The sequence below is a fragment of the Mandrillus leucophaeus genome, unplaced genomic scaffold (assembly GCF_000951045.1).
Source record: "Mandrillus leucophaeus isolate KB7577 unplaced genomic scaffold, Mleu.le_1.0 Scaffold923, whole genome shotgun sequence".
In the NCBI taxonomy this organism is placed as follows: Eukaryota; Metazoa; Chordata; class Mammalia; order Primates; family Cercopithecidae; genus Mandrillus; species Mandrillus leucophaeus.
The window spans coordinates 1,023,400-1,030,399 of NW_012110064.1; the positions used below are offsets into that span (position 1 = coordinate 1,023,400).

At 35.7% G+C, this 7,000-nt stretch overlaps 1 pseudogene; it reads left to right on the top strand.

Moving 5' to 3' along the window:
- The first annotated feature begins 1,910 nt into the window (after nt 1-1,910).
- On the top strand, nt 1,911-3,093 carry LOC105531968 (annotated as a pseudogene).
- The last annotated feature ends 3,907 nt before the right edge of the window (nt 3,094-7,000 follow it).

Below are 7,000 nucleotides of genomic sequence, written 5' to 3' on the forward strand. Positions count from 1 at the left end.
TACTGGAAAATGTGGCGTCCGGAAAGTGTGGTGTCCTCAGTTCTTAGTCTTCTTGGGAGAAAGAATTCAGTCAAGAAACAATTTAACAAAGAAAGCGGAGAACAACCATTTGATACAGCAATCCCACTACTGGGTATCAACCCAGAGGAAAAGAAGTCATTATGCAAAAAAAGATAATTTCACACGCATGTTTATAGCAACACAATTTGCAATTGCAGAAATATGGAACCAGCCCAGTTGCCTATCAGTTAATGAGTGGATAAAGGAATTGTGGTATGTATAGATATACCATGGAGCCATAAAAAGGAACAAAATAATGGCATTCTGGCACTTGCAGCAATCTGGATGGAATTGGAGATCATTATTTTAAGTTAAGTAACTCAGGAATGTAAAACTGAACATCGTATATTCTCACTTATAAATGGTAACTAAGCTATAAGGATGCAAAGTCATAAGAATGATAAAAGGGACTTTGGGAACTGGGGGAAAGGTTGGGAGTGGAGGTGAGGAAGAAAGACTACAAACTGGTACAGTGTATACTGCTCTGATGATGGGTGCACCAAAATCTCAAAAATCACCACTAAAGAACTTACTCATGTAACCAAACACCACCTGTTCCCCAAAAACCTATGGAAATTTAAGAAGAGAGAGCTATGCAGAAAAAAAGCTTCAGAAATCTAACTACAGGGCCCTTTTATATCATTGTTGAGTACTCAGATATGCAAGTGTGGAGTGAAACTCAATGAGGCCAGGTAAAAAAACAACCAAGTATCTATAAGGTAAATATTTCCAGAGTTTGCACAAGACAAGCTCTAACAACATATATTGAACTCCACCTAGCCAGAGTGGAGAGTTCTTGATTATTTAGCATATTTAAGAGAGTAACTTTTCATCAGAGGGGACAGTATCTTAATAATTGGGACAAATTATCAGTGGAATAAAGGCAACTCTAGATTGCTCGCAGAAAAGCTTTAAAAAATGACTCAAAGGAATGACAATGATCTATAAGTAACCAATTACTTGTCGATACAAAGCCTAACAATTTTTAAAGGAAGAAAACAAAAATCCAGCCAAAAAACATCAAATCTTTAATGTTCAGCATAAAATAAAAAATGACTGCTAAGTAAAAAAATGTAATCCAAAGCAGGAGAAAAATAATCAAATAGAACTATAAATGACAGAGATAATGGAACTAGCAAATACATTAAGCAGCTATTATAAATACGTAAACATATGTAAAGAATAACATGAACAAAATAAAAGGGTAAATAGAAATTTAAAAAACAAACAACTAGATAGAACTTCTAGAGTTGAACAATAATGTCTAAATGAAACTTTAGATAGGCTTAACAACACATAAGATATTATACAAGAAAATATCAGTAAATATTCAAATTTAGCAATGAATCTATTAAAATTGAAAAAGAAAGAGAATGAAATAATTTGTTTCAGTAACCCACGGAACAAAATAAATTTATGTGCAGACGTGGAATAGGAATTCCGAACAGGGTAAGGACAGAGAAATAAAAAAATATAAATTGAAGAAATAGAGGTCACTATATTCTCAAATTTGAATAAAGCTACAATGCTTGTTCAACACCTGGAAATATTTTTAAATGCCTATCAAAATAAAACAGAGCAAAATAAAATTGCTAAAAGCCTGTGATAGAGAAAATCTTAACAGTAGCCAGAGAAAAAAGACAAATTACATAAGGAAAACAAGGTTTAAAATGTATGCATATTGGTTGAACAGTAGCGTTAATGACTTCGCGATTTGGTCCTCGGACCTGGCAGCTGCCACTGGTGTTGAGTTGGTAGGAAGTCACTGTTAGTGAGCTCACTGGAACTTGAACCCATTGTCACCCCTCTGATTCACCAACAAAAAAAGAAATTGATTAATGTTTTAAAAAATGGTTGTAGCAGATTGTCCAGGAAAGTTCTTCATTGTTGGGCTTAACATGGAAACAAATGAGAAAGCGCTTGAAGCACCATTTGGCAAATACGGACGAATAGTGAATAGTGGAAGTACTCTTGATGAAAGACCGTGAAATCAACAAATCAAGAGGATTTGCTTTTGTCACCTTTGAAAGCCCAGCAGATGCTAAGGATGCAGCCAGAGACATGAATGGAAAGTTATTAGATGGAAAAGCCATCAAAGTGGAATAAGCCACCAAACAATCATTGGAAAGTGGTAGAAGTGGACCACCTACACTTCCAAGAAGTAGAGGCCCTCCAAGAGGTCTAAGAGGTGGAAGAGGAGGAAGTGGAGGAACCGGGGAATCTCCCTCATAGGGAGGACACATGGATGATGGTGGATATTCCATGCATTTTAACACAAGTTCTTCCAGGGAACCACTCCCAGTAAAAAGAGGACCATCACCAAGAAGTGGAGGTCCTTCTCCTAAGAGATCTGCACCATCAGGACCAGTTCACAGCAGCAGTGGAATGGAAGGAAGAGCTCCTTTATCACATGGGAGAGATAGTTACGGAGGTCCACCTCGAAGGGAACTGCCGCCCTCTCGTAGAGATGTTTATTTGTCCCCAAGAGATGATGCGTATTCTACTAAAGACAGCTCTTCAAGCAGAGATTACCCAAGTTCTCGTGATACAAGAGATTATGCCCCACCACCACGAGATTATACTTACCATGATTATGGTCATTCCCGTTCATGTGATGATCATCCATCAAGAGGTTATAGTGATAGAGATGGATATGATCGTGATCATGACTATTCAGATCATCCAAGTGGAAGTTCCTACAGAGATTCATATGAGAGTTATGATAACTCACATAGTGCTCCACCTAAACAAGGGCCCCCACCATTTTATGCTGGAAACAGTCTCTATCATGATTACAGCAGCTCACGTGATGGATATGGTAGAAGTGAAGACAGTTACTCAAGCAGCCGAAGTGATCTCCACTCAAGTGGTCGTGATTAGCTTGGCAGACAAGAAACAGGGCTTCTCGCTTCTTTGTAAAGGGGGTACCCTTCTCCACGTGATTCCTACAGCAGTTCAAGCTGCAGAGCACCAAGAGGTGGTGGCTGTGGAGGAAGCTGATCTGATAGAGGGGGAGGCAGAAGCAGATACTAGAAACAAACAAAACGTTGAGCCAAAACCCCAGTTCAAAGAAACAAAGAAAAAGTGAAACTATTCTGTCACAGCTACCCAAGGACTACTAAAAGGAAAACTTGTGTCACCTTTTTTAAATTCCCTGTTAAGTTCCCCTCCATAATTTTTATATTCTTGTGAGAAAAAAAGTAAAACATGTTTAATTTTATTTGACTTTATGACATTGCTTTTCAACAAGCAAATATTAAATGTGTTAAGACTTGTTATATTAGTGTTGTAACTTTCCAAGTAAAAGTGTTCCTAAAGGCCAATTCCTATCTGATTTTTCCCAGTAAATGACGCAAGCAATTCTAAGATCTTCCACAAAACATCTAGCCATGTAAAATGGAGAGATGAATTGTTCTGCGTATACAAACAAGCTAGCTATTAGAGGGTGGTTGGAGTATGCTACTTAGAAGATTTCAGATGTCTTCCAAATGAAATCTCAATGTTCTCAACATGAAAAACCTGAAATCAGATGCCTATGTAAGGAAAGTGCTATTCACGCAGTACACTCAAAAAAGCAAATGGGTAATGCTGGCCATTTTGCTTTTCTGACATTTCCTTGGGAATCCGCAAGAACCTCCCCTTTCCCCTCCCTGAATAAGACCTTTTAAGTGTGTGTTAAACAACTACAGAATACTAAATAAAAAGTTTGGCCAAAACCAACCATGAAGCTGCAAAGGTGTCTGCTCTTACTGTTTCAAATTTTTGCAACTCTGTAATGTCTCACTTTTAATGGAACAGCTTGATTGCAAAGGAGAAAATAGATAAGCAATGAAATTATCTCCAACTTCCTAAAGGTTTATGACTTCTAAAAAGTTAATCTGTCAGCATTCCACATCAGGTTTAAAGCATCGAATGCCTGTGAAACAGCAAAGATGGTTTAGGATTATGCTCATTACGGTCATGGAGTGCTGATTTATTCACAGTAGATAAAGCTAGCAGTCAGATAAATCAAATGCTAAGAGTTGTTGAAGCAGACGGTGGCTGATTGTCGATAAGTCACTACAGTTGCATAAGTAGTGCTGTCAGAATTGGTTTGGTGCAAGCAATAAATTTTGCCTTCAAGGGTTCCTATGGACCTGAGGATGGCATCAGTGTTGATTAACATTCATAACTAGGGAGTGAGTGGTAGTTCCTTAAAACAATAATTGACCAAATGGAAAAGGAGAAGTAATTAAGGAAACTGGTAAGTGGAAGTAGTCAGGAAGTTCTTGTGTTTCTTTACATAGATTTTACAGCTTTGGTTTTCGTTTTCTTTAGCTAAAGTCATGGGACAACTCTTCAATTTAGAACTTAAGTTGAATCATACAAATGATAAATCTAAGTGGTAGCTCTATCTAGTGAAGTGTCTGTGTCTGTCAGTAAGTGAAACATTTTTTTTGGTGGTGGCTTACCAAGAAACACAGTTTAGTTGTAGAATAAAACTTACGAGTGACATCTGGAAAGTAACAAACATGTTAAAATGGCAAGCACACTGGAAATAAGTAGGCCACGTTTGCTGTATTGTTTTATAAGCTCACTTTACCTCCCCATCTTGGAAACAAGTTTTAGTTTATTGCTTTAGAGACTAGAGCCAATAGCATAATTTTCTCAAAGGAAACAGACTGGAGTTGTTGGATTACAGGAACTAACTCATATTCTAGGATTTTTTTTTTTTTTTTGGTCGTAATTATGGCAATGTCATGTTTTACCATTTGCAACTAGGGATAGTAAGTACAACATTTTAACTCTCATTTAACAGACTACTACTAATCACAGACCTGTAATGGGTAATGACCAAATTTATGTGGTTGTTGTACTTCCATAGTTGTTTTAGCCCAATCCTTCCATACTTTTATGATTACTTGGATTAAAGCCTCTGTGAGGACCTTTTCGGCTCTTGAGATATCCTAGATATTTAAGATATTTAGATATCCTAAAGATAGTATAGGATATAGAGATTGTACCAATTATGAATGACTATTAAGTTCAAAGCAAGGAATATGTTAAAATGACCAGACACCTGTTTGATAAATAGTTTACTGACCTAGCAGACTTGTGGAAAAAGAATCAGACCTTGATTGTTCTGGGTTTATACTAGTTGTAAAACAGAATGATATAGAAAATGTTTTCCTTGTTTAACTGGTAGTTGAACATAGAACTTGGGTATTATAGATCACTTTTCACTTTTTGGAATGTTATGTATTGAAACTTAATAAAACTTTAACATGGACAAAAAAAAAAAAAAGTATTCATGTTGCCTATGGAAAATATACAACCAAAAAGTTAGTGGAATAACCTCTTAGAAGCTGTAGAAAATATTATGGCAACCTAAAATGTATATTCAGTACAAGTGCATATTTCAAACACCAACTCAAAATAAAGCTTAAAAAAAAGGTCTCTGAATATAGCTAGCCCTATAAATATGTAAGCAATTGAATTAGTAGTTTGTAAACTTTACCTCAAAGAACACACAGTCCCACATACATTCACAGTTATAGCCTATAAATTGTTTAACAAATAAATACTATTCTTACACTTTTTTTTTTTCAGAAAACAGAGGTCAACATCTTCCTGATAACAAAAGTCAAAAACGAAACATCAAAGAAATAAAACTGGGAGATAATATCTTCATAAAGATAGATACAAACTTCTTAACAAAATATTAGCAAATGTTATTACCAGTAGGTGTCCAGTTTCTTGGCATCTCGAAGAAGGAATTGAACAAAACTCACAAAGTGAGGAAAGCAAAAGTTGGGATTTATTGAGAATGAAAGTACACTCCACAGTGTGGGAGCAGCCGGAGCATAGGGGCTCAACAGTGCCATTTACAGAATTTTCTGGAATTTCAATACCCTAGAGGTTTCCCATTGGTTACTTGGCATATATTCTACGTAAATGAAGAGAATGAGGTGAAGTCACAGAGTCATTTACTCGGGATGTACCCCATTGTAAATGGAAAGGATGTTATTTGGTGTGTGTGATCTAGGTAAATGGAGAGGATGAATGTGAAGTTACCAAGTGTAAATGGTGTGAACGGAGAGGAGGAAGTGAACTTACAAAGCCATTCACATTCCTGTCATTGCTGACGTGCTTTCATTTGATTTAGTTCTAGAAAGTCAGCAGGGATCAGTCTTAAGTTCCCTGCCTCCAGGTCTTATTCTCCTGCCTCAATGTGATATATCATAGCCCAGTTAGTTTTATAGCAGAAATGCAAGGTTGGTTTGAGTATCAACCTATATAATTTATTACATTAATATACTTTTTAAAAAGCCATGATTGTCACAAAGGATGCAGTAAAGCTTTTGAGAGCATGTAATACCCATTCAACTTGATAAAAGTCAAGTTGAAAAACTCTCAGCTAAAATCACAATTAATGGCGAAATATTTAGTGTTCTTCTTTGAATATTAGTAACAAGGAAATGATTTCCACTCTTAATATAAATTCATTCAATAAGTCAAAACATAAAACATATGAACATTAGAATGGAAGAATTAAACCTGTCTTCATTCACATGTGACATATGCAGAAATGTGTATGTGCATATACATTGAGGAATCGAGACAAAGCTACTTGCATTTGTGAGTAGGCTAGCAAATGCTGTAAGATATTAAGTCTCCACACAAAAATCAATTATATATCTATATACTAAAATGAACAGAAATTGAATTGTAAAAAATATTAGTCATAATAGTATCAAAAACATGAAATGACTAGTGATAAATTTTAAAAAATATGTGCAAAGCAAACTGAAAGAATATTGTTGAAAGAAATCTATGCAATCTCAATCAACAGGATTACTTGTTGAAATTGACAAGCTTATTTCAAAATATATGGTAATATAAGAGATAACAAATAGATAAGTAATTTTAGTTTTTAAAGAAAATGTTAGAGGACTTACAC